Here is a 26,020-nt window from a genome sequence, read left to right as displayed (position 1 = left end):
GACAATTTGTGGCCTCTTTCAAGTGAGAAGAAAGATGTTAAATTCTCTTCCTAAAGAAGGTGTTTTATGGCATTCAGTAGATGTATTTGAGGATGGCCTCGATGTTCTTGTGGCAAAGCTGGAAACTATGCCACTATAGTATCTAAAGTGGGTATTGTGACACAGCTTGTTGATCCAAGGAGAAATCGGAAATGCAAATATGGAGTTCTAAAGGAATCCTGCTTCCCAATTTGGGGCACAATTGAAAATGACTTCAGGTCTTTCATTTTTTTCCCTTTCTCCTTCATTTGGAACAACAAGGGGAAGAAGGGTGGGTGAATGGTTGAACCTGAGTCTTCTTTTCATCCTGAATTACTTTTGTAACTTTCTGTGATACTGTTCCATGTTTAAATATCAAAGGAGTATGAAACAAGTGCATTTCCAAGCCTACGTAAGTTGCACCTTGTGGCAAATAAGGAAGCGGTATTCAAACGGCGTGATGCGTTTATGGAAGAAAAAAGGAGCTTGATGGCAGCGGTGGGATTCGAACCCACGCCCCCGAAGAGACTGGAGCCTTAATCCAGCGCCTTAGACCGCTCGGCCACGCTACCTGCGCATGTTTCTGGCGGCTGTGTACTCACAACACGCACGCCATTTGGCAGCGTTCTGATCATTTCATTTTCTTTCTTGTCAAAAGGTTGCAAGTCCCGACAATATCTTTCCACACTCATGTGGCACTGCTGGCGGCATAGCTCATTTAGAGCGCCTTCACCTCTACAGGACGGCAAAAATACAAGAAAACTAGATCAATTCTAAAATATTACACATCCCCCTCTATTTATTCTCACACAGAACAAATATTATCCTAATATATATAAATATATATATATATATATCAAAAGAGTTTGAAGCGCAAGTTCCTCGTGTTACATTCAGGTGAAAGCTGCTAGCGTGTCAAATGACCACCAACAGGTGCAAACACAAGATAACAATTCACCACCAGCATAGGGAAAGTGCTGTGCCCAGTATTCAGCATTCAAATGCTGCCTCTAGGAAATCAATTCATGAACCTGTTTTGACTGGGAGTAAAGCAAAAAAAAAAGGAGGAACCCTTAAAATGACACGCTAAATTAACAAGAGGACTCTATTTTTGGGTCCCGACCCCCAGGTTAAAAACCACAGAATTCATTTGAAACAGTCAGGAATCCTGCAGCATGTCAATTTTACCTACTGTAGATCAGCAGGACTTTTCCAGTTTTGGCCATCAACATAATGAAATAATCCAAGTACGGGATATATAGATAATATATGCTAAGCATGCTAAGAATGGGGCGTGTGCCTTGCGCTTTTTATCCAACTCTGGTATGACAAGAGATCTGTGCTTATTCTTCTCCAAAGCAAAAGCAGCATGACCCCGACGTGATTTGAACACGCAACCTTCTGATCTGGAGTCAGACGCGCTACCGTTGCGCCACGAGGTCTCACTGTGCAGGTGGGAGTGGTCGTCAACAGAGTAGCCAACAAAGGTAGGTTATTTCCCCCAACCGACATAAAATTAGATAGATTCTGACATATTAAATATTCAGCCTAAAGAGGAAAGAAAATAAGTACTTTTCTTTTCAGCACAATACCACTGTAATTGAAGGCAAAGCCAAACAGAAAGGCACCAGCTAGCCAGTTTCTGTGTTTGCGGCAATGTGAAGCCATACCGGTTTAATTACATTACAATGGAACATGCAAATGCTGGGGTGAATCGTGCATGGTGTGGAATTCTCCACGTGACTTACTCTTTGCTAGCTTTATATTTAGGACAATTTGTGGCCTCTTTCAAGTGAGAAGAAAGATGTTAAATTCTCTTCCTAAAGAAGGTGTTTTATGGCATTCAGTAGATGTATTTGAGGATGGCCTCGATGTTCTTGTGGCAAAGCTGGAAACTATGCCACTATAGTATCTAAAGTGGGTATTGTGACACAGCTTGTTGATCCAAGGAGAAATCGGAAATGCAAATATGGAGTTCTAAAGGAATCCTGCTTCCCAATTTGGGGCACAATTGAAAATGACTTCAGGTCTTTCATTTTTTTCCCTTTCTCCTTCATTTGGAACAACAAGGGGAAGAAGTGTGGGTGAATGGTTGAACCTGAGTCTTCTTTTCATCCTGAATTACTTTTGTAACTTTCTGTGATACTGTTCCATGTTTAAATATCAAAGGAGTATGAAACAAGTGCATTTCCAAGCCTACGTAAGTTGCACCTTGTGGCAAATAAGGAAGCGGTATTCAAACGGCGTGATGCGTTTATGGAAGAAAAAAGGAGCTTGATGGCAGCGGTGGGATTCGAACCCACGCCCCCGAAGAGACTGGAGCCTTAATCCAGCGCCTTAGACCGCTCGGCCACGCTACCTGCGCATGTTTCCGGCGGCTGTGTACTCACAACACGCACGCCATTTGGCAGCGTTCTGATCATTTCATTTTCTTTCTTGTCAAAAGGTTGCAAGTCCCGACAATATCTTTCCACACTCATGTGGCACTGCTGGCGGCATAGCTCATTTAGAGCGCCTTCACCTCTACAGGACGGCAAAAATACAAGAAAACTAGATCAATTCTAAAATATTACACATCCCCCTCTATTTATTCTCACACAGAACAAATATTATCCTAATATATATAAATATATATATATATATATATCAAAAGAGTTTGAAGCGCAAGTTCCTCGTGTTACATTCAGGTCAAAGCTGCTAGCGTGTCAAATGACCACCAACAGGTGCAAACACAAGATAACAATTCACCACCAGCATAGGGAAAGTGCTGTGCCCAGTATTCAGCATTCAAATGCTGCCTCTAGGAAATCAATTCATGAACCTGTTTTGACTGGGAGTAAAGCAAAAAAAAAAAGGAGGAACCCTTAAAATGACACGCTAAATTAACAAGAGGACTCTATTTTTGGGTCCCGACCCCCAGGTTAAAAACCACAGAATTCATTTGAAACAGTCAGGAATCCTGCAGCATGTCAATTTTACCTACTGTAGATCAGCAGGACTTTTCCAGTTTTGGCCATCAACATAATGAAATAATCCAAGTACGGGATATATAGATAATATATGCTAAGCATGCTAAGAATGGGGCGTGTGCCTTGCACTTTTTATCCAACTCTGGTATGACAAGAGATCTGTGCTTATTCTTCTCCAAAGCAAAAGCAGCATGACCCCGACGTGATTTGAACACGCATCCTTCTGATCTGGAGTCAGACGCGCTACCGTTGCGCCACGAGGTCTCACTGTGCAGGTGGGAGTGGTCGTCAACAGAGTAGCCAACAAAGGTAGGTTATTTCCCCCAACCGACATAAAATTAGATAGATTCTGACATATTAAATATTCAGCCTAAAGAGGAAAGAAAATAAGTACTTTTCTTTTCAGCACAATACCACTGTTATTGAAGGCAAAGCCAAACAGAAAGGCACCAGCTAGCCAGTTTCTGTGTTTGCGGCAATGTGAAGCCATACCGGTTTAATTACATTACAATGGAACATGCAAATGCTGGGGTGAATCGTGCATGGTGTGGAATTCTCCACGTGACTTACTCTTTGCTAGCTTTATATTTAGGACAATTTGTGGCCTCTTTCAAGTGAGAAGAAAGATGTTAAATTCTCTTCCTAAAGAAGGTGTTTTATGGCATTCAGTAGATGTATTTGAGGATGGCCTCGATGTTCTTGTGGCAAAGCTGGAAACTATGCCACTATAGTATCTAAAGTGGGTATTGTGACACAGCTTGTTGATCCAAGGAGAAATCGGAAATGCAAATATGGAGTTCTAAAGGAATCCTGCTTCCCAATTTGGGGCACAATTGAAAATGACTTCAGGTCTTTCATTTTTTTCCCTTTCTCCTTCATTTGGAACAACAAGGGGAAGAAGGGTGGGTGAATGGTTGAACCTGAGTCTTCTTTTCATCCTGAATTACTTTTGTAACTTTCTGTGATACTGTTCCATGTTTAAAGATCAAAGGAGTATGAAACAAGTGCATTTCCAAGCCTACGTAAGTTGCACCTTGTGGCAAATAAGGAAGCGGTATTCAAACGGCGTGATGCGTTTATGGAAGAAAAAAGGAGCTTGATGGCAGCGGTGGGATTCGAACCCACGCCCCCGAAGAGACTGGAGCCTTAATCCAGCGCCTTAGACCGCTCGGCCACGCTACCTGCGCATGTTTCCGGCGGCTGTGTACTCACAACACGCACGCCATTTGGCAGCGTTCTGATCATTTCATTTTCTTTCTTGTCAAAAGGTTGCAAGTCCCGACAATATCTTTCCACACTCATGTGGCACTGCTGGCGGCATAGCTCATTTAGAGCGCCTTCACCTCTACAGGACGGCAAAAATACAAGAAAACTAGATCAATTCTAAAATATTACACATCCCCCTCTATTTATTCTCACACAGAACAAATATTATCCTAATATATATAAATATATATATATATATATATATATATCAAAAGAGTTTGAAGCGCAAGTTCCTCGTGTTACATTCAGGTGAAAGCTGCTAGCGTGTCTAATGACCACCTACAGGTGCAAACACAAGATAACAATTCACCACCAGCATAGGGAAAGTGCTGTGCCCAGTATTCAGCATTCAAATGCTGCCTCTAGGAAATCAATTCATTAACCTGTTTTGACTGGGAGTAAAGCAAAAAAAAAAGGAGGAACCCTTAAAATGACACGCTAAATTAACAAGAGGACTCTATTTTTGGGTCCCGACCCCCAGGTTAAAAACCACAGAATTCATTTGAAACAGTCAGGAATCCTGCAGCATGTCAATTTTACCTACTGTAGATCAGCAGGACTTTTCCAGTTTTGGCCATCAACTTAATGAAATAATCCAAGTACGGGATATATAGATAATATATGCTAAGCATGCTAAGAATGGGGCGTGTGCCTTGCGCTTTTTATCCAACTCTGGTATGACAAGAGATCTGTGCTTATTCTTCTCCAAAGCAAAAGCAGCATGACCCCGACGTGATTTGAACACGCAACCTTCTGATCTGGAGTCAGACGCGCTACCGTTGCACCACGAGGTCTCACTGTGCAGCTGGGAGTGGTCGTCAAGAGAGTAGCCAACAAAGGTAGGTTATTTCCCCCAACCGACATAAAATTAGATAGATTCTGACAAAATAAATATTCAGCCTAAAGAGGAAAGAAAATAAGTACTTTTCTTTTCAGCACAATACCACTGTAATTGAAGGCAAAGCCAAACAGAAAGGCACCAGCTAGCCAGTTTCTGTGTTTGCGGCAATGTGAAGCCATACCGGTTTAATTACATTACAATGGAACATGCAAATGCTGGGGTGAATCGTGCATGGTGTGGAATTCTCCACGTGACTTACTCTTTGCTAGCTTTATATTTAGGACAATTTGTGGCCTCTTTCAAGTGAGAAGAAAGATGTTAAATTCTCTTCCTAAAGAAGGTGTTTTATGGCATTCAGTAGATGTATTTGAGGATGGCCTCGATGTTCTTGTGGCAAAGCTGGAAACTATGCCACTATAGTATCTAAAGTGGGTATTGTGACACAGCTTGTTGATCCAAGGAGAAATCGGAAATGCAAATATGGAGTTCTAAAGGAATCCTGCTTCCCAATTTGGGGCACAATTGAAAATGACTTCAGGTCTTTCATTTTTTTCCCTTTCTCCTTCATTTGGAACAACAAGGGGAAGAAGGGTGGGTGAATGGTTGAACCTGAGTCTTCTTTTCATCCTGAATTACTTTTGTAACTTTCTGTGATACTGTTCCATGTTTAAATATCAAAGGAGTATGAAACAAGTGCATTTCCAAGCCTACGTAAGTTGCACCTTGTGGCAAATAAGGAAGCGGTATTCAAACGGCGTGATGCGTTTATGGAAGAAAAAAGGAGCTTGATGGCAGCAGTGGGATTCGAACCCACGCCCCTGAAGAGACTGGAGCCTTAATCCAGCGCCTTAGACCGCTCGGCCACGCTACCTGCGCATGTTTCCGGCGGCTGTGTACTCACAACACGCACGCCATTTGGCAGCGTTCTGATCATTTCATTTTCTTTCTTGTCAAAAGGTTGCAAGTCCCGACAATATCTTTCCACACTCATGTGGTACTGCTGGCGGCATAGCTCATTTAGAGCGCCTTCACCTCTACAGGACGGCAAAAATACAAGAAAACTAGATCAATTCTAAAATATTACACATCCCCCTCTATTTATTCTCACACAGAACAAATATTATCCTAATATATATAAATATATATATATATATATATCAAAAGAGTTTGAAGCGCAAGTTCCTCGTGTTACATTCAGGTGAAAGCTGCTAGCGTGTCAAATGACCACCAACAGGTGCAAACACAAGATAACAATTCACCACCAGCATAGGGAAAGTGCTGTGCCCAGTATTCAGCATTCAAATGCTGCCTCTAGGAAATCAATTCATGAACCTGTTTTGACTGGGAGTAAAGCAAAAAAAAAAGGAGGAACCCTTAAAATGACACGCTAAATTAACAAGAGGACTCTATTTTTGGGTCCCGACCCCCAGGTTAAAAACCACAGAATTCATTTGAAACAGTCAGGAATCCTGCAGCATTTCAATTTTACCTACTGTAGATCAGCAGGACTTTTCCAGTTTTGGCCATCAACATAATGAAATAATCCAAGTACGGGATATATAGATAATATATGCTAAGCATGCTAAGAATGGGGCGTGTGCCTTGCGCTTTTTATCCAACTCTGGTATGACAAGAGATCTGTGCTTATTCTTCTCCAAAGCAAAAGCAGCATGACCCCGACGTGATTTGAACACGCAACCTTCTGATCTGGAGTCAGACGCGCTACCGTTGCGCCACGAGGTCTCACTGTGCAGGTGGGAGTGGTCGTCAACAGAGTAGCCAACAAAGGTAGGTTATTTCCCCCAACCGACATAAAATTAGATAGATTCTGACATATTAAATATTCAGCCTAAAGAGGAAAGAAAATAAGTACTTTTCTTTTCAGCACAATACCACTGTAATTGAAGGCAAAGCCAAACAGAAAGGCACCAGCTAGCCAGTTTCTGTGTTTGCGGCAATGTGAAGCCATACCGGTTTAATTACATTACAATGGAACATGCAAATGCTGGGGTGAATCGTGCATGGTGTGGAATTCTCCACGTGACTTACTCTTTGCTAGCTTTATATTTAGGACAATTTGTGGCCTCTTTCAAGTGAGAAGAAAGATGTTAAATTCTCTTCCTAAAGAAGGTGTTTTATGGCATTCAGTAGATGTATTTGAGGATGGCCTCGATGTTCTTGTGGCAAAGCTGGAAACTATGCCACTATAGTATCTAAAGTGGGTATTGTGACACAGCTTGTTGATCCAAGGAGAAATCGGAAATGCAAATATGGAGTTCTAAAGGAATCCTGCTTCCCAATTTGGGGCACAATTGAAAATGACTTCAGGTCTTTCATTTTTTTCCCTTTCTCCTTCATTTGGAACAACAAGGGGAAGAAGTGTGGGTGAATGGTTGAACCTGAGTCTTCTTTTCATCCTGAATTACTTTTGTAACTTTCTGTGATACTGTTCCATGTTTAAATATCAAAGGAGTATGAAACAAGTGCATTTCCAAGCCTACGTAAGTTGCACCTTGTGGCAAATAAGGAAGCGGTATTCAAACGGCGTGATGCGTTTATGGAAGAAAAAAGGAGCTTGATGGCAGCGGTGGGATTCGAACCCACGCCCCCGAAGAGACTGGAGCCTTAATCCAGCGCCTTAGACCGCTCGGCCACGCTACCTGCGCATGTTTCCGGCGGCTGTGTACTCACAACACGCACGCCATTTGGCAGCGTTCTGATCATTTCATTTTCTTTCTTGTCAAAAGGTTGCAAGTCCCGACAATATCTTTCCACACTCATGTGGCACTGCTGGCGGCATAGCTCATTTAGAGCGCCTTCACCTCTACAGGACGGCAAAAATACAAGAAAACTAGATCAATTCTAAAATATTACACATCCCCCTCTATTTATTCTCACACAGAACAAATATTATCCTAATATATATAAATATATATATATATATATATCAAAAGAGTTTGAAGCGCAAGTTCCTCGTGTTACATTCAGGTCAAAGCTGCTAGCGTGTCAAATGACCACCAACAGGTGCAAACACAAGATAACAATTCACCACCAGCATAGGGAAAGTGCTGTGCCCAGTATTCAGCATTCAAATGCTGCCTCTAGGAAATCAATTCATGAACCTGTTTTGACTGGGAGTAAAGCAAAAAAAAAAAGGAGGAACCCTTAAAATGACACGCTAAATTAACAAGAGGACTCTATTTTTGGGTCCCGACCCCCAGGTTAAAAACCACAGAATTCATTTGAAACAGTCAGGAATCCTGCAGCATGTCAATTTTACCTACTGTAGATCAGCAGGACTTTTCCAGTTTTGGCCATCAACATAATGAAATAATCCAAGTACGGGATATATAGATAATATATGCTAAGCATGCTAAGAATGGGGCGTGTGCCTTGCACTTTTTATCCAACTCTGGTATGACAAGAGATCTGTGCTTATTCTTCTCCAAAGCAAAAGCAGCATGACCCCGACGTGATTTGAACACGCATCCTTCTGATCTGGAGTCAGACGCGCTACCGTTGCGCCACGAGGTCTCACTGTGCAGGTGGGAGTGGTCGTCAACAGAGTAGCCAACAAAGGTAGGTTATTTCCCCCAACCGACATAAAATTAGATAGATTCTGACATATTAAATATTCAGCCTAAAGAGGAAAGAAAATAAGTACTTTTCTTTTCAGCACAATACCACTGTTATTGAAGGCAAAGCCAAACAGAAAGGCACCAGCTAGCCAGTTTCTGTGTTTGCGGCAATGTGAAGCCATACCGGTTTAATTACATTACAATGGAACATGCAAATGCTGGGGTGAATCGTGCATGGTGTGGAATTCTCCACGTGACTTACTCTTTGCTAGCTTTATATTTAGGACAATTTGTGGCCTCTTTCAAGTGAGAAGAAAGATGTTAAATTCTCTTCCTAAAGAAGGTGTTTTATGGCATTCAGTAGATGTATTTGAGGATGGCCTCGATGTTCTTGTGGCAAAGCTGGAAACTATGCCACTATAGTATCTAAAGTGGGTATTGTGACACAGCTTGTTGATCCAAGGAGAAATCGGAAATGCAAATATGGAGTTCTAAAGGAATCCTGCTTCCCAATTTGGGGCACAATTGAAAATGACTTCAGGTCTTTCATTTTTTTCCCTTTCTCCTTCATTTGGAACAACAAGGGGAAGAAGGGTGGGTGAATGGTTGAACCTGAGTCTTCTTTTCATCCTGAATTACTTTTGTAACTTTCTGTGATACTGTTCCATGTTTAAAGATCAAAGGAGTATGAAACAAGTGCATTTCCAAGCCTACGTAAGTTGCACCTTGTGGCAAATAAGGAAGCGGTATTCAAACGGCGTGATGCGTTTATGGAAGAAAAAAGGAGCTTGATGGCAGCGGTGGGATTCGAACCCACGCCCCCGAAGAGACTGGAGCCTTAATCCAGCGCCTTAGACCGCTCGGCCACGCTACCTGCGCATGTTTCCGGCGGCTGTGTACTCACAACACGCACGCCATTTGGCAGCGTTCTGATCATTTCATTTTCTTTCTTGTCAAAAGGTTGCAAGTCCCGACAATATCTTTCCACACTCATGTGGCACTGCTGGCGGCATAGCTCATTTAGAGCGCCTTCACCTCTACAGGACGGCAAAAATACAAGAAAACTAGATCAATTCTAAAATATTACACATCCCCCTCTATTTATTCTCACACAGAACAAATATTATCCTAATATATATAAATATATATATATATATATATATATATCAAAAGAGTTTGAAGCGCAAGTTCCTCATGTTACATTCAGGTGAAAGCTGCTAGCGTGTCAAATGACCACCTACAGGTGCAAACACAAGATAACAATTCACCACCAGCATAGGGAAAGTGCTGTGCCCAGTATTCAGCATTCAAATGCTGCCTCTAGGAAATCAATTCATTAACCTGTTTTGACTGGGAGTAAAGCAAAAAAAAAAGGAGGAACCCTTAAAATGACACGCTAAATTAACAAGAGGACTCTATTTTTGGGTCCCGACCCCCAGGTTAAAAACCACAGAATTCATTTGAAACAGTCAGGAATCCTGCAGCATGTCAATTTTACCTACTGTAGATCAGCAGGACTTTTCCAGTTTTGGCCATCAACTTAATGAAATAATCCAAGTACGGGATATATAGATAATATATGCTAAGCATGCTAAGAATGGGGCGTGTGCCTTGCGCTTTTTATCCAACTCTGGTATGACAAGAGATCTGTGCTTATTCTTCTCCAAAGCAAAAGCAGCATGACCCCGACGTGATTTGAACACGCAACCTTCTGATCTGGAGTCAGACGCGCTACCGTTGCACCACGAGGTCTCACTGTGCAGGTGGGAGTGGTCGTCAAGAGAGTAGCCAACAAAGGTAGGTTATTTCCCCCAACCGACATAAAATTAGATAGATTCTGACAAAATAAATATTCAGCCTAAAGAGGAAAGAAAATAAGTACTTTTCTTTTCAGCACAATACCACTGTAATTGAAGGCAAAGCCAAACAGAAAGGCACCAGCTAGCCAGTTTCTGTGTTTGCGGCAATGTGAAGCCATACCGGTTTAATTACATTACAATGGAACATGCAAATGCTGGGGTGAATCGTGCATGGTGTGGAATTCTCCACGTGACTTACTCTTTGCTAGCTTTATATTTAGGACAATTTGTGGCCTCTTTCAAGTGAGAAGAAAGATGTTAAATTCTCTTCCTAAAGAAGGTGTTTTATGGCATTCAGTAGATGTATTTGAGGATGGCCTCGATGTTCTTGTGGCAAAGCTGGAAACTATGCCACTATAGTATCTAAAGTGGGTATTGTGACACAGCTTGTTGATCCAAGGAGAAATCGGAAATGCAAATATGGAGTTCTAAAGGAATCCTGCTTCCCAATTTGGGGCACAATTGAAAATGACTTCAGGTCTTTCATTTTTTTCCCTTTCTCCTTCATTTGGAACAACAAGGGGAAGAAGTGTGGGTGAATGGTTGAACCTGAGTCTTCTTTTCATCCTGAATTACTTTTGTAACTTTCTGTGATACTGTTCCATGTTTAAATATCAAAGGAGTATGAAACAAGTGCATTTCCAAGCCTACGTAAGTTGCACCTTGTGGCAAATAAGGAAGCGGTATTCAAACGGCGTGATGCGTTTATGGAAGAAAAAAGGAGCTTGATGGCAGCGGTGGGATTCGAACCCACGCCCCCGAAGAGACTGGAGCCTTAATCCAGCGCCTTAGACCGCTCGGCCACGCTACCTGCGCATGTTTCCGGCGGCTGTGTACTCACAACACGCACGCCATTTGGCAGCGTTCTGATCATTTCATTTTCTTTCTTGTCAAAAGGTTGCAAGTCCCGACAATATCTTTCCACACTCATGTGGCACTGCTGGCGGCATAGCTCATTTAGAGCGCCTTCACCTCTACAGGACGGCAAAAATACAAGAAAACTAGATCAATTCTAAAATATTACACATCCCCCTCTATTTATTCTCACACAGAACAAATATTATCCTAATATATATAAATATATATATATATATATATCAAAAGAGTTTGAAGCGCAAGTTCCTCGTGTTACATTCAGGTCAAAGCTGCTAGCGTGTCAAATGACCACCAACAGGTGCAAACACAAGATAACAATTCACCACCAGCATAGGGAAAGTGCTGTGCCCAGTATTCAGCATTCAAATGCTGCCTCTAGGAAATCAATTCATGAACCTGTTTTGACTGGGAGTAAAGCAAAAAAAAAAAGGAGGAACCCTTAAAATGACACGCTAAATTAACAAGAGGACTCTATTTTTGGGTCCCGACCCCCAGGTTAAAAACCACAGAATTCATTTGAAACAGTCAGGAATCCTGCAGCATGTCAATTTTACCTACTGTAGATCAGCAGGACTTTTCCAGTTTTGGCCATCAACATAATGAAATAATCCAAGTACGGGATATATAGATAATATATGCTAAGCATGCTAAGAATGGGGCGTGTGCCTTGCACTTTTTATCCAACTCTGGTATGACAAGAGATCTGTGCTTATTCTTCTCCAAAGCAAAAGCAGCATGACCCCGACGTGATTTGAACACGCATCCTTCTGATCTGGAGTCAGACGCGCTACCGTTGCGCCACGAGGTCTCACTGTGCAGGTGGGAGTGGTCGTCAACAGAGTAGCCAACAAAGGTAGGTTATTTCCCCCAACCGACATAAAATTAGATAGATTCTGACATATTAAATATTCAGCCTAAAGAGGAAAGAAAATAAGTACTTTTCTTTTCAGCACAATACCACTGTTATTGAAGGCAAAGCCAAACAGAAAGGCACCAGCTAGCCAGTTTCTGTGTTTGCGGCAATGTGAAGCCATACCGGTTTAATTACATTACAATGGAACATGCAAATGCTGGGGTGAATCGTGCATGGTGTGGAATTCTCCACGTGACTTACTCTTTGCTAGCTTTATATTTAGGACAATTTGTGGCCTCTTTCAAGTGAGAAGAAAGATGTTAAATTCTCTTCCTAAAGAAGGTGTTTTATGGCATTCAGTAGATGTATTTGAGGATGGCCTCGATGTTCTTGTGGCAAAGCTGGAAACTATGCCACTATAGTATCTAAAGTGGGTATTGTGACACAGCTTGTTGATCCAAGGAGAAATCGGAAATGCAAATATGGAGTTCTAAAGGAATCCTGCTTCCCAATTTGGGGCACAATTGAAAATGACTTCAGGTCTTTCATTTTTTTCCCTTTCTCCTTCATTTGGAACAACAAGGGGAAGAAGGGTGGGTGAATGGTTGAACCTGAGTCTTCTTTTCATCCTGAATTACTTTTGTAACTTTCTGTGATACTGTTCCATGTTTAAAGATCAAAGGAGTATGAAACAAGTGCATTTCCAAGCCTACGTAAGTTGCACCTTGTGGCAAATAAGGAAGCGGTATTCAAACGGCGTGATGCGTTTATGGAAGAAAAAAGGAGCTTGATGGCAGCGGTGGGATTCGAACCCACGCCCCCGAAGAGACTGGAGCCTTAATCCAGCGCCTTAGACCGCTCGGCCACGCTACCTGCGCATGTTTCCGGCGGCTGTGTACTCACAACACGCACGCCATTTGGCAGCGTTCTGATCATTTCATTTTCTTTCTTGTCAAAAGGTTGCAAGTCCCGACAATATCTTTCCACACTCATGTGGCACTGCTGGCGGCATAGCTCATTTAGAGCGCCTTCACCTCTACAGGACGGCAAAAATACAAGAAAACTAGATCAATTCTAAAATATTACACATCCCCCTCTATTTATTCTCACACAGAACAAATATTATCCTAATATATATAAATATATATATATATATATATATATATCAAAAGAGTTTGAAGCGCAAGTTCCTCGTGTTACATTCAGGTGAAAGCTGCTAGCGTGTCAAATGACCACCTACAGGTGCAAACACAAGATAACAATTCACCACCAGCATAGGGAAAGTGCTGTGCCCAGTATTCAGCATTCAAATGCTGCCTCTAGGAAATCAATTCATTAACCTGTTTTGACTGGGAGTAAAGCAAAAAAAAAAGGAGGAACCCTTAAAATGACACGCTAAATTAACAAGAGGACTCTATTTTTGGGTCCCGACCCCCAGGTTAAAAACCACAGAATTCATTTGAAACAGTCAGGAATCCTGCAGCATGTCAATTTTACCTACTGTAGATCAGCAGGACTTTTCCAGTTTTGGCCATCAACTTAATGAAATAATCCAAGTACGGGATATATAGATAATATATGCTAAGCATGCTAAGAATGGGGCGTGTGCCTTGCGCTTTTTATCCAACTCTGGTATGACAAGAGATCTGTGCTTATTCTTCTCCAAAGCAAAAGCAGCATGACCCCGACGTGATTTGAACACGCAACCTTCTGATCTGGAGTCAGACGCGCTACCGTTGCACCACGAGGTCTCACTGTGCAGGTGGGAGTGGTCGTCAAGAGAGTAGCCAACAAAGGTAGGTTATTTCCCCCAACCGACATAAAATTAGATAGATTCTGACAAAATAAATATTCAGCCTAAAGAGGAAAGAAAATAAGTACTTTTCTTTTCAGCACAATACCACTGTAATTGAAGGCAAAGCCAAACAGAAAGGCACCAGCTAGCCAGTTTCTGTGTTTGCGGCAATGTGAAGCCATACCGGTTTAATTACATTACAATGGAACATGCAAATGCTGGGGTGAATCGTGCATGGTGTGGAATTCTCCACGTGACTTACTCTTTGCTAGCTTTATATTTAGGACAATTTGTGGCCTCTTTCAAGTGAGAAGAAAGATGTTAAATTCTCTTCCTAAAGAAGGTGTTTTATGGCATTCAGTAGATGTATTTGAGGATGGCCTCGATGTTCTTGTGGCAAAGCTGGAAACTATGCCACTATAGTATCTAAAGTGGGTATTGTGACACAGCTTGTTGATCCAAGGAGAAATCGGAAATGCAAATATGGAGTTCTAAAGGAATCCTGCTTCCCAATTTGGGGCACAATTGAAAATGACTTCAGGTCTTTCATTTTTTTCCCTTTCTCCTTCATTTGGAACAACAAGGGGAAGAAGGGTGGGTGAATGGTTGAACCTGAGTCTTCTTTTCATCCTGAATTACTTTTGTAACTTTCTGTGATACTGTTCCATGTTTAAATATCAAAGGAGTATGAAACAAGTGCATTTCCAAGCCTACGTAAGTTGCACCTTGTGGCAAATAAGGAAGCGGTATTCAAACGGCGTGATGCGTTTATGGAAGAAAAAAGGAGCTTGATGGCAGCAGTGGGATTCGAACCCACGCCCCTGAAGAGACTGGAGCCTTAATCCAGCGCCTTAGACCGCTCGGCCACGCTACCTGCGCATGTTTCCGGCGGCTGTGTACTCACAACACGCACGCCATTTGGCAGCGTTCTGATCATTTCATTTTCTTTCTTGTCAAAAGGTTGCAAGTCCCGACAATATCTTTCCACACTCATGTGGTACTGCTGGCGGCATAGCTCATTTAGAGCGCCTTCACCTCTACAGGACGGCAAAAATACAAGAAAACTAGATCAATTCTAAAATATTACACATCCCCCTCTATTTATTCTCACACAGAACAAATATTATCCTAATATATATAAATATATATATATATATATATCAAAAGAGTTTGAAGCGCAAGTTCCTCGTGTTACATTCAGGTGAAAGCTGCTAGCGTGTCAAATGACCACCAACAGGTGCAAACACAAGATAACAATTCACCACCAGCATAGGGAAAGTGCTGTGCCCAGTATTCAGCATTCAAATGCTGCCTCTAGGAAATCAATTCATGAACCTGTTTTGACTGGGAGTAAAGCAAAAAAAAAAGGAGGAACCCTTAAAATGACACGCTAAATTAACAAGAGGACTCTATTTTTGGGTCCCGACCCCCAGGTTAAAAACCACAGAATTCATTTGAAACAGTCAGGAATCCTGCAGCATTTCAATTTTACCTACTGTAGATCAGCAGGACTTTTCCAGTTTTGGCCATCAACATAATGAAATAATCCAAGTACGGGATATATAGATAATATATGCTAAGCATGCTAAGAATGGGGCGTGTGCCTTGCGCTTTTTATCCAACTCTGGTATGACAAGAGATCTGTGCTTATTCTTCTCCAAAGCAAAAGCAGCATGACCCCGACGTGATTTGAACACGCAACCTTCTGATCTGGAGTCAGACGCGCTACTGTTGCGCCACGAGGTCTCACTGTGCAGGTGGGAGTGGTCGTCAACAGAGTAGCCAACAAAGGAAGGTTATTTCCCCCAACCGACATAAAATTAGATAGATTCTGACATATTAAATATTCAGCCTAAAGAGGAAAGAAAATAAGTACTTTTCTTTTCAGCACAATACCACTGTAATTGAAGGCAAAGCCAAACAGAAAGGCACCAGCTAGCCAGTTTCTGTGTTTGCGGCAATGTGAAGCCATACCGGTTTAATTACATTACAATGGAACATGCAAATGCTGGGGTGAATCGTGCATGGTGTGGAATTCTCCACGTGACTTACTCTTTGCTAGCTTTATATTTAGGACAATTTGTGGCCTCTTTCAAGTGAGAAGAAAGATGTTAAATTCTCTTCCTAAAGAAGGTGTTTTATGGCATTCAGTAGATGTATTTGAGGATGGCCTCGATGTTCTTGTGGCAAAGCTGGAAACTATGCCACTATAGTATCTAAAGTGGGTATTGTGACACAGCTTGTTGATCCAAGGAGAAATCGGAAATGCAAATATGGAGTTCTAAAGGAATCCTGCTTCCCAATTTGGGGCACAATTGAAAATGACTTCAGGTCTTTCATTTTTTTCCCTTTCTCCTTCATTTGGAACAACAAGGGGAAGAAGGGTGGGTGAATGGTTGAACCTGAGTCTTCTTTTCATCCTGAATTACTTTTGTAACTTTCTGTGATACTGTTCCATGTTTAAATATCAAAGGAGTATGAAACAAGTGCATTTCCAAGCCTACGTAAGTTGCACCTTGTGGCAAATAAGGAAGCGGTATTCAAACGGCGTGATGCGTTTATGGAAGAAAAAAGGAGCTTGATGGCAGCGGTGGGATTCGAACCCACGCCCCCGAAGAGACTGGAGCCTTAATCCAGCGCCTTAGACCGCTCGGCCACGCTACCTGCGCATGTTTCTGGCGGCTGTGTACTCACAACACGCACGCCATTTGGCAGCGTTCTGATCATTTCATTTTCTTTCTTGTCAAAAGGTTGCAAGTCCCGACAATATCTTTCCACACTCATGTGGCACTGCTGGCGGCATAGCTCATTTAGAGCGCCTTCACCTCTACAGGACGGCAAAAATACAAGAAAACTAGATCAATTCTAAAATATTACACATCCCCCTCTATTTATTCTCACACAGAACAAATATTATCCTAATATATATAAATATATATATATATATATCAAAAGAGTTTGAAGCGCAAGTTCCTCGTGTTACATTCAGGTGAAAGCTGCTAGCGTGTCAAATGACCACCAACAGGTGCAAACACAAGATAACAATTCACCACCAGCATAGGGAAAGTGCTGTGCCCAGTATTCAGCATTCAAATGCTGCCTCTAGGAAATCAATTCATGAACCTGTTTTGACTGGGAGTAAAGCAAAAAAAAAAGGAGGAACCCTTAAAATGACACGCTAAATTAACAAGAGGACTCTATTTTTGGGTCCCGACCCCCAGGTTAAAAACCACAGAATTCATTTGAAACAGTCAGGAATCCTGCAGCATGTCAATTTTACCTACTGTAGATCAGCAGGACTTTTCCAGTTTTGGCCATCAACATAATGAAATAATCCAAGTACGGGATATATAGATAATATATGCTAAGCATGCTAAGAATGGGGCGTGTGCCTTGCGCTTTTTATCCAACTCTGGTATGACAAGAGATCTGTGCTTATTCTTCTCCAAAGCAAAAGCAGCATGACCCCGACGTGATTTGAACACGCAACCTTCTGATCTGGAGTCAGACGCGCTACCGTTGCGCCACGAGGTCTCACTGTGCAGGTGGGAGTGGTCGTCAACAGAGTAGCCAACAAAGGTAGGTTATTTCCCCCAACCGACATAAAATTAGATAGATTCTGACATATTAAATATTCAGCCTAAAGAGGAAAGAAAATAAGTACTTTTCTTTTCAGCACAATACCACTGTAATTGAAGGCAAAGCCAAACAGAAAGGCACCAGCTAGCCAGTTTCTGTGTTTGCGGCAATGTGAAGCCATACCGGTTTAATTACATTACAATGGAACATGCAAATGCTGGGGTGAATCGTGCATGGTGTGGAATTCTCCACGTGACTTACTCTTTGCTAGCTTTATATTTAGGACAATTTGTGGCCTCTTTCAAGTGAGAAGAAAGATGTTAAATTCTCTTCCTAAAGAAGGTGTTTTATGGCATTCAGTAGATGTATTTGAGGATGGCCTCGATGTTCTTGTGGCAAAGCTGGAAACTATGCCACTATAGTATCTAAAGTGGGTATTGTGACACAGCTTGTTGATCCAAGGAGAAATCGGAAATGCAAATATGGAGTTCTAAAGGAATCCTGCTTCCCAATTTGGGGCACAATTGAAAATGACTTCAGGTCTTTCATTTTTTTCCCTTTCTCCTTCATTTGGAACAACAAGGGGAAGAAGTGTGGGTGAATGGTTGAACCTGAGTCTTCTTTTCATCCTGAATTACTTTTGTAACTTTCTGTGATACTGTTCCATGTTTAAAGATCAAAGGAGTATGAAACAAGTGCATTTCCAAGCCTACGTAAGTTGCACCTTGTGGCAAATAAGGAAGCGGTATTCAAACGGCGTGATGCGTTTATGGAAGAAAAAAGGAGCTTGATGGCAGCGGTGGGATTCGAACCCACGCCCCCGAAGAGACTGGAGCCTTAATCCAGCGCCTTAGACCGCTCGGCCACGCTACCTGCGCATGTTTCTGGCGGCTGTGTACTCACAACACGCACGCCATTTGGCAGCGTTCTGATCATTTCATTTTCTTTCTTGTCAAAAGGTTGCAAGTCCCGACAATATCTTTCCACACTCATGTGGCACTGCTGGCGGCATAGCTCATTTAGAGCGCCTTCACCTCTACAGGACGGCAAAAATACAAGAAAACTAGATCAATTCTAAAATATTACACATCCCCCTCTATTTATTCTCACACAGAACAAATATTATCCTAATATATATATATATATATATATATATATATCAAAAGAGTTTGAAGCGCAAGTTCCTCGTGTTACATTCAGGTGAAAGCTGCTAGCGTGTCAAATGACCACCAACAGGTGCAAACACAAGATAACAATTCACCACCAGCATAGGGAAAGTGCTGTGCCCAGTATTCAGCATTCAAATGCTGCCTCTAGGAAATCAATTCATGAACCTGTTTTGACTGGGAGTAAAGCAAAAAAAAAAGGAGGAACCCTTAAAATGACACGCTAAATTAACAAGAGGACTCTATTTTTGGGTCCCGACCCCCAGGTTAAAAACCACAGAATTAATTTGAAACAGTCAGGAATCCTGCAGCATGTCAATTTTACCTACTGTAGATCAGCAGGACTTTTCCAGTTTTGGCCATCAACATAATGAAATAATCCAAGTACGGGATATATAGATAATATATGCTAAGCATGCTAAGAATGGGGCGTGTGCCTTGCGCTTTTTATCCAACTCTGGTATGACAAGAGATCTGTGCTTATTCTTCTCCAAAGCAAAAGCAGCATGACCCCGACGTGATTTGAACACGCATCCTTCTGATCTGGAGTCAGACGCGCTACCGTTGCGCCACGAGGTCTCACTGTGCAGGTGGGAGTGGTCGTCAACAGAGTAGCCACCAAAGGTAGGTTATTCCCCCCAACTGACATAAAATTAGATAGATTCTGACATATTAAATATTCAGCCTAAAGAGGAAAGAAAATAAGTACTTTTCTTTTCAGCACAATACCACTGTAATTGAAGGCAAAGCCAAACAGAAAGGCACCAGCTAGCCAGTTTCTGTGTTTGCGGCAATGTGAAGCCATACCGGTTTAATTACATTACAATGGAACATGCAAATGCTGGGGTGAATCGTGCATGGTGTGGAATTCTCCACGTGACTTACTCTTTGCTAGCTTTATATTTAGGACAATTTGTGGCCTCTTTCAAGTGAGAAGAAAGATGTTAAATTCTCTTCCTAAAGAAGGTGTTTTATGGCATTCAGTAGATGTATTTGAGGATGGCCTCGATGTTCTTGTGGCAAAGCTGGAAACTATGCCACTATAGTATCTAAAGTGGGTATTGTGACACAGCTTGTTGATCCAAGGAGAAATCGGAAATGCAAATATGGAGTTCTAAAGGAATCCTGCTTCCCAATTTGGGGCACAATTGAAAATGACTTCAGGTCTTTCATTTTTTTCCCTTTCTCCTTCATTTGGAACAACAAGGGGAAGAAGTGTGGGTGAATGGTTGAACCTGAGTCTTCTTTTCATCCTGAATTACTTTTGTAACTTTCTGTGATACTGTTCCATGTTTAAAGATCAAAGGAGTATGAAACAAGTGCATTTCCAAGCCTACGTAAGTTGCACCTTGTGGCAAATAAGGAAGCGGTATTCAAACGGCGTGATGCGTTTATGGAAGAAAAAAGGAGCTTGATGGCAGCGGTGGGATTCGAACCCACGCCCCCGAAGAGACTGGAGCCTTAATCCAGCGCCTTAGACCGCTCGGCCACGCTACCTGCGCATGTTTCTGGCGGCTGTGTACTCACAACACGCACGCCATTTGGCAGCGTTCTGATCATTTCATTTTCTTTCTTGTCAAAAGGTTGCAAGTCCCGACAATATCTTTCCACACTCATGTGGCACTGCTGGCGGCATAGCTCATTTAGAGCGCCTTCACCTCTACAGGACGGCAAAAATACAAGAAAACTAGATCAATTCTAAAATATTACACATCCCCCTCTATTTATTCTCACACAGAACAAATATTATCCTAATATATATATATATATATATATATATATATATCAAAAGAGTTTGAAGCGCAAGTTCCTCGTGTTACATTCAGGTGAAAGCTGCTAGCGTGTCAAATGACCACCAACAGGTGCAAACACAAGATAACAATTCACCACCAGCATAGGGAAAGTGCTGTGCCCAGTATTCAGCATTCAAATGCTGCCTCTAGGAAATCAATTCATGAACCTGTTTTGACTGGGAGTAAAGCAAAAAAAAAAGGAGGAACCCTTAAAATGACACGCTAAATTAACAAGAGGACTCTATTTTTGGGTCCCGACCCCCAGGTTAAAAACCACAGAATTCATTTGAAACAGTCAGGAATCCTGCAGCATGTCAATTTTACCTACTGTAGATCAGCAGGACTTTTCCAGTTTTGGCCATCAACATAATGAAATAATCCAAGTACGGGATATATAGATAATATATGCTAAGCATGCTAAGAATGGGGCGTGTGCCTTGCGCTTTTTATCCAACTCTGGTATGACAAGAGATCTGTGCTTATTCTTCTCCAAAGCAAAAGCAGCATGACCCCGACGTGATTTGAACACGCATCCTTCTGATCTGGAGTCAGACGCGCTACCGTTGCGCCACGAGGTCTCACTGTGCAGGTGGGAGTGGTCGTCAACAGAGTAGCCACCAAAGGTAGGTTATTCCCCCCAACTGACATAAAATTAGATAGATTCTGACATATTAAATATTCAGCCTAAAGAGGAAAGAAAATAAGTACTTTTCTTTTCAGCACAATACCACTGTAATTGAAGGCAAAGCCAAACAGAAAGGCACCAGCTAGCCAGTTTCTGTGTTTGCGGCAATGTGAAGCCATACCGGTTTAATTACATTACAATGGAACATGCAAATGCTGGGGTGAATCGTGCATGGTGTGGAATTCTCCACGTGACTTACTCTTTGCTAGCTTTATATTTAGGACAATTTGTGGCCTCTTTCAAGTGAGAAGAAAGATGTTAAATTCTCTTCCTAAAGAAGGTGTTTTATGGCATTCAGTAGATGTATTTGAGGATGGCCTCGATGTTCTTGTGGCAAAGCTGGAAACTATGCCACTATAGTATCTAAAGTGGGTATTGTGACACAGCTTGTTGATCCAAGGAGAAATCGGAAATGCAAATATGGAGTTCTAAAGGAATCCTGCTTCCCAATTTGGGGCACAATTGAAAATGACTTCAGGTCTTTCATTTTTTTCCCTTTCTCCTTCATTTGGAACAACAAGGGGAAGAAGGGTGGGTGAATGGTTGAACCTGAGTCTTCTTTTCATCCTGAATTACTTTTGTAACTTTCTGTGATACTGTTCCATGTTTAAATATCAAAGGAGTATGAAACAAGTGCATTTCCAAGCCTACGTAAGTTGCACCTTGTGGCAAATAAGGAAGCGGTATTCAAACGGCGTGATGCGTTTATGGAAGAAAAAAGCAGCTTGATGGCAGCGGTGGGATTCGAACCCACGCCCCCGAAGAGACTGGAGCCTTAATCCAGCGCCTTAGACCGCTCGGCCACGCTACCTGCGCATGTTTCCGGCGGCTGTGTACTCACAACACGCACGCCATTTGGCAGCGTTCTGATCATTTCATTTTCTTTCTTGTCAAAAGGTTGCAAGTCCCGACAATATCTTTCCACACTCATGTGGCACTGCTGGCGGCATAGCTCATTTAGAGCGCCTTCACCTCTACAGGACGGCAAAAATACAAGAAAACTAGATCAATTCTAAAATATTACACATCCCCCTCTATTTATTCTCACACAGAACAAATATTATCCTAATATATATAAATATATATATATATATATCAAAAGAGTTTGAAGCGCAAGTTCCTCGTGTTACATTCAGGTGAAAGCTGCTAGCGTGTCAAATGACCACCAACAGGTGCAAACACAAGATAACAATTCACCACCAGCATAGGGAAAGTGCTGTGCCCAGTATTCAGCATTCAAATGCTGCCTCTAGGAAATCAATTCATGAACCTGTTTTGACTGGGAGTAAAGCAAAAAAAAAAGGAGGAACCCTTAAAATGACACGCTAAATTAACAAGAGGACTCTATTTTTGGGTCCCGACCCCCAGGTTAAAAACCACAGAATTCATTTGAAACAGTCAGGAATCCTGCAGCATGTCAATTTTACCTACTGTAGATCAGCAGGACTTTTCCAGTTTTGGCCATCAACATAATGAAATAATCCAAGTACGGGATATATAGATAATATATGCTAAGCATGCTAAGAATGGGGCGTGTGCCTTGCGCTTTTTATCCAACTCTGGTATGACAAGAGATCTGTGCTTATTCTTCTCCAAAGCAAAAGCAGCATGACCCCGACGTGATTTGAACACGCAACCTTCTGATCTGGAGTCAGACGCGCTACCGTTGCGCCACGAGGTCTCACTGTGCAGGTGGGAGTGGTCGTCAACAGAGTAGCCAACAAAGGTAGGTTATTTCCCCCAACCGACATAAAATTAGATAGATTCTGACATATTAAATATTCAGCCTAAAGAGGAAAGAAAATAAGTACTTTTCTTTTCAGCACAATACCACTGTAATTGAAGGCAAAGCCAAACAGAAAGGCACCAGCTAGCCAGTTTCTGTGTTTGCGGCAATGTGAAGCCATACCGGTTTAATTACATTACAATGGAACATGCAAATGCTGGGGTGAATCGTGCATGGTGTGGAATTCTCCACGTGACTTACTCTTTGCTAGCTTTATATTTAGGACAATTTGTGGCCTCTTTCAAGTGAGAAGAAAGATGTTAAATTCTCTTCCTAAAGAAGGTGTTTTATGGCATTCAGTAGATGTATTTGAGGATGGCCTCGATGTTCTTGTGGCAAAGCTGGAAACTATGCCACTATAGTATCTAAAGTGGGTATTGTGACACAGCTTGTTGATCCAAGGAGAAATCGGAAATGCAAATATGGAGTTCTAAAGGAATCCTGCTTCCCAATTTGGGGCACAATTGAAAATGACTTCAGGTCTTTCATTTTTTTCCCTTTCTCCTTCATTTGGAACAACAAGGGGAAGAAGTGTGGGTGAATGGTTGAACCTGAGTCTTCTTTTCATCCTGAATTACTTTTGTAACTTTCTGTGATACTGTTCCATGTTTAAAGATCAAAGGAGTATGAAACAAGTGCATTTCCAAGCCTACGTAAGTTGCACCTTGTGGCAAATAAGGAAGCGGTATTCAAACGGCGTGATGCGTTTATGGAAGAAAAAAGGAGCTTGATGGCAGCGGTGGGATTCGAACCCACGCCCCCGAAGAGACTGGAGCCTTAATCCAGCGCCTTAGACCGCTCGGCCACGCTACCTGCGCATGTTTCCGGCGGCTGTGTACTCACAACACGCACGCCATTTGGCAGCGTTCTGATCATTTCATTTTCTTTCTTGTCAAAAGGTTGCAAGTCCCGACAATATCTTTCCACACTCATGTGGCACTGCTGGCGGCATAGCTCATTTAGAGCGCCTTCACCTCTACAGGACGGCAAAAATACAAGAAAACTAGATCAATTCTAAAATATTACACATCCCCCTCTATTTATTCTCACACAGAACAAATATTATCCTAATATATATATATATATATATATATATATCAAAAGAGTTTGAAGCGCAAGTTCCTCGTGTTACATTCAGGTGAAAGCTGCTAGCGTGTCAAATGACCACCAACAGGTGCAAACACAAGATAACAATTCACCACCAGCATAGGGAAAGTGCTGTGCCCAGTATTCAGCATTCAAATGCTGCCTCTAGGAAATCAATTCATGAACCTGTTTTGACTGGGAGTAAAGCAAAAAAAAAAGGAGGAACCCTTAAAATGACACGCTAAATTAACAAGAGGACTCTATTTTTGGGTCCCGACCCCCAGGTTAAAAACCACAGAATTCATTTGAAACAGTCAGGAATCCTGCAGCATGTCAATTTTACCTACTGTAGATCAGCAGGACTTTTCCAGTTTTGGCCATCAACATAATGAAATAATCCAAGTACGGGATATATAGATAATATATGCTAAGCATGCTAAGAATGGGGCGTGTGCCTTGCGCTTTTTATCCAACTCTGGTATGACAAGAGATCTGTGCTTATTCTTCTCCAAAGCAAAAGCAGCATGACCCCGACGTGATTTGAACACGCAACCTTCTGATCTGGAGTCAGACGCGCTACCGTTGCGCCACGAGGTCTCACTGTGCAGGTGGGAGTGGTCGTCAACAGAGTAGCCAACAAAGGTAGGTTATTTCCCCCAACCGACATAAAATTAGATAGATTCTGACATATTAAATATTCAGCCTAAAGAGGAAAGAAAATAAGTACTTTTCTTTTCAGCACATCACCACTGTAATTGAAGGCAAAGCCAAACAGAAATGCACCAGCTAGCCAGTTTCTGTGTTTGCGGCAATGTGAAGCCATACCGGTTTAATTACATTACAATGGAACATGCAAATGCTGGGGTGAATCGTGCATGGTGTGGAATTCTCCACGTGACTTACTCTTTGCTAGCTTTATATTTAGGACAATTTGTGGCCTCTTTCAAGTGAGAAGAAAGATGTTAAATTCTCTTCCTAAAGAAGGTGTTTTATGGCATTCAGTAGATGTATTTGAGGATGGCCTCGATGTTCTTGTGGCAAAGCTGGAAACTATGCCACTATAGTATCTAAAGTGGGTATTGTGACACAGCTTGTTGATCCAAGGAGAAATCGGAAATGCAAATATGGAGTTCTAAAGGAATCCTGCTTCCCAATTTGGGGCACAATTGAAAATGACTTCAGGTCTTTCATTTTTTTTCCTTTCTCCTTCATTTGGAACAACAAGGGGAAGAAGGGTGGGTGAATGGTTGAACCTGAGTCTTCTTTTCATCCTGAATTACTTTTGTAACTTTCTGTGATACTGTTCCATGTTTAAAGATCAAAGGAGTATGAAACAAGTGCATTTCCAAGCCTACGTAAGTTGCACCTTGTGGCAAATAAGGAAGCGGTATTCAAACGGCGTGATGCGTTTATGGAAGAAAAAAGGAGCTTGATGGCAGCGGTGGGATTCGAACCCACGCCCCCGAAGAGACTGGAGCCTTAATCCAGCGCCTTAGACCGCTCGGCCACGCTACCTGCGCATGTTTCCGGCGGCTGTGTACTCACAACACGCACGCCATTTGGCAGCGTTCTGATCATTTCATTTTCTTTCTTGTCAAAAGGTTGCAAGTCCCGACAATATCTTTCCACACTCATGTGGCACTGCTGGCGGCATAGGTCATTTAGAGCGCCTTCACCTCTAAAGGACGGCAAAAATACAAGAAAACTAGATCAATTCTAAAATATTACACATCCCCCTCTATTTATTCTCACACAGAACAAATATTATCCTAATATATATAAATATATATATATAGATATATATATCAAAAGAGTTTGAAGCGCAAGTTCCTCGTGTTACATTCAGGTGAAAGCTGCTAGCGTGTCAAAT

At 41.9% G+C, this 26,020-nt stretch overlaps 27 non-coding genes across 27 annotated transcripts; all 27 read right to left on the bottom strand.

The window, feature by feature from the left end:
• Positions 1–508: 508 nt before the first annotated feature.
• Positions 509–590, bottom strand: TRNAL-AAG (transfer RNA leucine (anticodon AAG)). The gene has a single exon. It is a non-coding gene; the product is annotated as a tRNA-Leu (tRNA).
• A 798-nt stretch (positions 591–1,388) lies between these two features.
• TRNAW-CCA (transfer RNA tryptophan (anticodon CCA)) lies at positions 1,389–1,460 on the bottom strand. Its single transcript has one exon. It is a non-coding gene; the product is annotated as a tRNA-Trp (tRNA).
• An 836-nt stretch (positions 1,461–2,296) lies between these two features.
• On the bottom strand, positions 2,297–2,378 carry TRNAL-AAG (transfer RNA leucine (anticodon AAG)). The gene has a single exon. It is a non-coding gene; the product is annotated as a tRNA-Leu (tRNA).
• Positions 2,379–3,179: 801 nt separating this feature from the next.
• Positions 3,180–3,251, bottom strand: TRNAW-CCA (transfer RNA tryptophan (anticodon CCA)). The gene has a single exon. It is a non-coding gene; the product is annotated as a tRNA-Trp (tRNA).
• An 836-nt stretch (positions 3,252–4,087) lies between these two features.
• TRNAL-AAG (transfer RNA leucine (anticodon AAG)) lies at positions 4,088–4,169 on the bottom strand. Its single transcript has one exon. It is a non-coding gene; the product is annotated as a tRNA-Leu (tRNA).
• An 806-nt stretch (positions 4,170–4,975) lies between these two features.
• TRNAW-CCA (transfer RNA tryptophan (anticodon CCA)) lies at positions 4,976–5,047 on the bottom strand. The gene has a single exon. It is a non-coding gene; the product is annotated as a tRNA-Trp (tRNA).
• Positions 5,048–6,765: 1,718 nt separating this feature from the next.
• Positions 6,766–6,837, bottom strand: TRNAW-CCA (transfer RNA tryptophan (anticodon CCA)). The gene has a single exon. It is a non-coding gene; the product is annotated as a tRNA-Trp (tRNA).
• Positions 6,838–7,673: 836 nt separating this feature from the next.
• Positions 7,674–7,755, bottom strand: TRNAL-AAG (transfer RNA leucine (anticodon AAG)). The gene has a single exon. It is a non-coding gene; the product is annotated as a tRNA-Leu (tRNA).
• An 801-nt stretch (positions 7,756–8,556) lies between these two features.
• Positions 8,557–8,628, bottom strand: TRNAW-CCA (transfer RNA tryptophan (anticodon CCA)). The gene has a single exon. It is a non-coding gene; the product is annotated as a tRNA-Trp (tRNA).
• An 836-nt stretch (positions 8,629–9,464) lies between these two features.
• TRNAL-AAG (transfer RNA leucine (anticodon AAG)) lies at positions 9,465–9,546 on the bottom strand. Its single transcript has one exon. It is a non-coding gene; the product is annotated as a tRNA-Leu (tRNA).
• An 806-nt stretch (positions 9,547–10,352) lies between these two features.
• Positions 10,353–10,424, bottom strand: TRNAW-CCA (transfer RNA tryptophan (anticodon CCA)). The gene has a single exon. It is a non-coding gene; the product is annotated as a tRNA-Trp (tRNA).
• An 836-nt stretch (positions 10,425–11,260) lies between these two features.
• On the bottom strand, positions 11,261–11,342 carry TRNAL-AAG (transfer RNA leucine (anticodon AAG)). The gene has a single exon. It is a non-coding gene; the product is annotated as a tRNA-Leu (tRNA).
• An 801-nt stretch (positions 11,343–12,143) lies between these two features.
• Positions 12,144–12,215, bottom strand: TRNAW-CCA (transfer RNA tryptophan (anticodon CCA)). Its single transcript has one exon. It is a non-coding gene; the product is annotated as a tRNA-Trp (tRNA).
• An 836-nt stretch (positions 12,216–13,051) lies between these two features.
• TRNAL-AAG (transfer RNA leucine (anticodon AAG)) lies at positions 13,052–13,133 on the bottom strand. The gene has a single exon. It is a non-coding gene; the product is annotated as a tRNA-Leu (tRNA).
• An 806-nt stretch (positions 13,134–13,939) lies between these two features.
• TRNAW-CCA (transfer RNA tryptophan (anticodon CCA)) lies at positions 13,940–14,011 on the bottom strand. Its single transcript has one exon. It is a non-coding gene; the product is annotated as a tRNA-Trp (tRNA).
• Positions 14,012–15,729: 1,718 nt separating this feature from the next.
• Positions 15,730–15,801, bottom strand: TRNAW-CCA (transfer RNA tryptophan (anticodon CCA)). The gene has a single exon. It is a non-coding gene; the product is annotated as a tRNA-Trp (tRNA).
• An 836-nt stretch (positions 15,802–16,637) lies between these two features.
• On the bottom strand, positions 16,638–16,719 carry TRNAL-AAG (transfer RNA leucine (anticodon AAG)). The gene has a single exon. It is a non-coding gene; the product is annotated as a tRNA-Leu (tRNA).
• A 798-nt stretch (positions 16,720–17,517) lies between these two features.
• On the bottom strand, positions 17,518–17,589 carry TRNAW-CCA (transfer RNA tryptophan (anticodon CCA)). The gene has a single exon. It is a non-coding gene; the product is annotated as a tRNA-Trp (tRNA).
• An 836-nt stretch (positions 17,590–18,425) lies between these two features.
• Positions 18,426–18,507, bottom strand: TRNAL-AAG (transfer RNA leucine (anticodon AAG)). Its single transcript has one exon. It is a non-coding gene; the product is annotated as a tRNA-Leu (tRNA).
• Positions 18,508–19,307: 800 nt separating this feature from the next.
• Positions 19,308–19,379, bottom strand: TRNAW-CCA (transfer RNA tryptophan (anticodon CCA)). Its single transcript has one exon. It is a non-coding gene; the product is annotated as a tRNA-Trp (tRNA).
• An 836-nt stretch (positions 19,380–20,215) lies between these two features.
• On the bottom strand, positions 20,216–20,297 carry TRNAL-AAG (transfer RNA leucine (anticodon AAG)). The gene has a single exon. It is a non-coding gene; the product is annotated as a tRNA-Leu (tRNA).
• An 802-nt stretch (positions 20,298–21,099) lies between these two features.
• Positions 21,100–21,171, bottom strand: TRNAW-CCA (transfer RNA tryptophan (anticodon CCA)). The gene has a single exon. It is a non-coding gene; the product is annotated as a tRNA-Trp (tRNA).
• Positions 21,172–22,007: 836 nt separating this feature from the next.
• On the bottom strand, positions 22,008–22,089 carry TRNAL-AAG (transfer RNA leucine (anticodon AAG)). Its single transcript has one exon. It is a non-coding gene; the product is annotated as a tRNA-Leu (tRNA).
• Positions 22,090–22,887: 798 nt separating this feature from the next.
• On the bottom strand, positions 22,888–22,959 carry TRNAW-CCA (transfer RNA tryptophan (anticodon CCA)). The gene has a single exon. It is a non-coding gene; the product is annotated as a tRNA-Trp (tRNA).
• An 836-nt stretch (positions 22,960–23,795) lies between these two features.
• On the bottom strand, positions 23,796–23,877 carry TRNAL-AAG (transfer RNA leucine (anticodon AAG)). Its single transcript has one exon. It is a non-coding gene; the product is annotated as a tRNA-Leu (tRNA).
• A 798-nt stretch (positions 23,878–24,675) lies between these two features.
• On the bottom strand, positions 24,676–24,747 carry TRNAW-CCA (transfer RNA tryptophan (anticodon CCA)). Its single transcript has one exon. It is a non-coding gene; the product is annotated as a tRNA-Trp (tRNA).
• An 836-nt stretch (positions 24,748–25,583) lies between these two features.
• TRNAL-AAG (transfer RNA leucine (anticodon AAG)) lies at positions 25,584–25,665 on the bottom strand. The gene has a single exon. It is a non-coding gene; the product is annotated as a tRNA-Leu (tRNA).
• Positions 25,666–26,020: the final 355 nt, after the last annotated feature.

Source organism: Pelobates fuscus, chromosome 3, assembly GCF_036172605.1.
Source record: "Pelobates fuscus isolate aPelFus1 chromosome 3, aPelFus1.pri, whole genome shotgun sequence".
Taxonomy (NCBI): domain Eukaryota; kingdom Metazoa; phylum Chordata; class Amphibia; order Anura; family Pelobatidae; genus Pelobates; species Pelobates fuscus.
The sequence above is the reverse complement of the archived record's forward strand: the minus strand, read 5'-3'. Positions and strand labels throughout refer to the sequence as shown.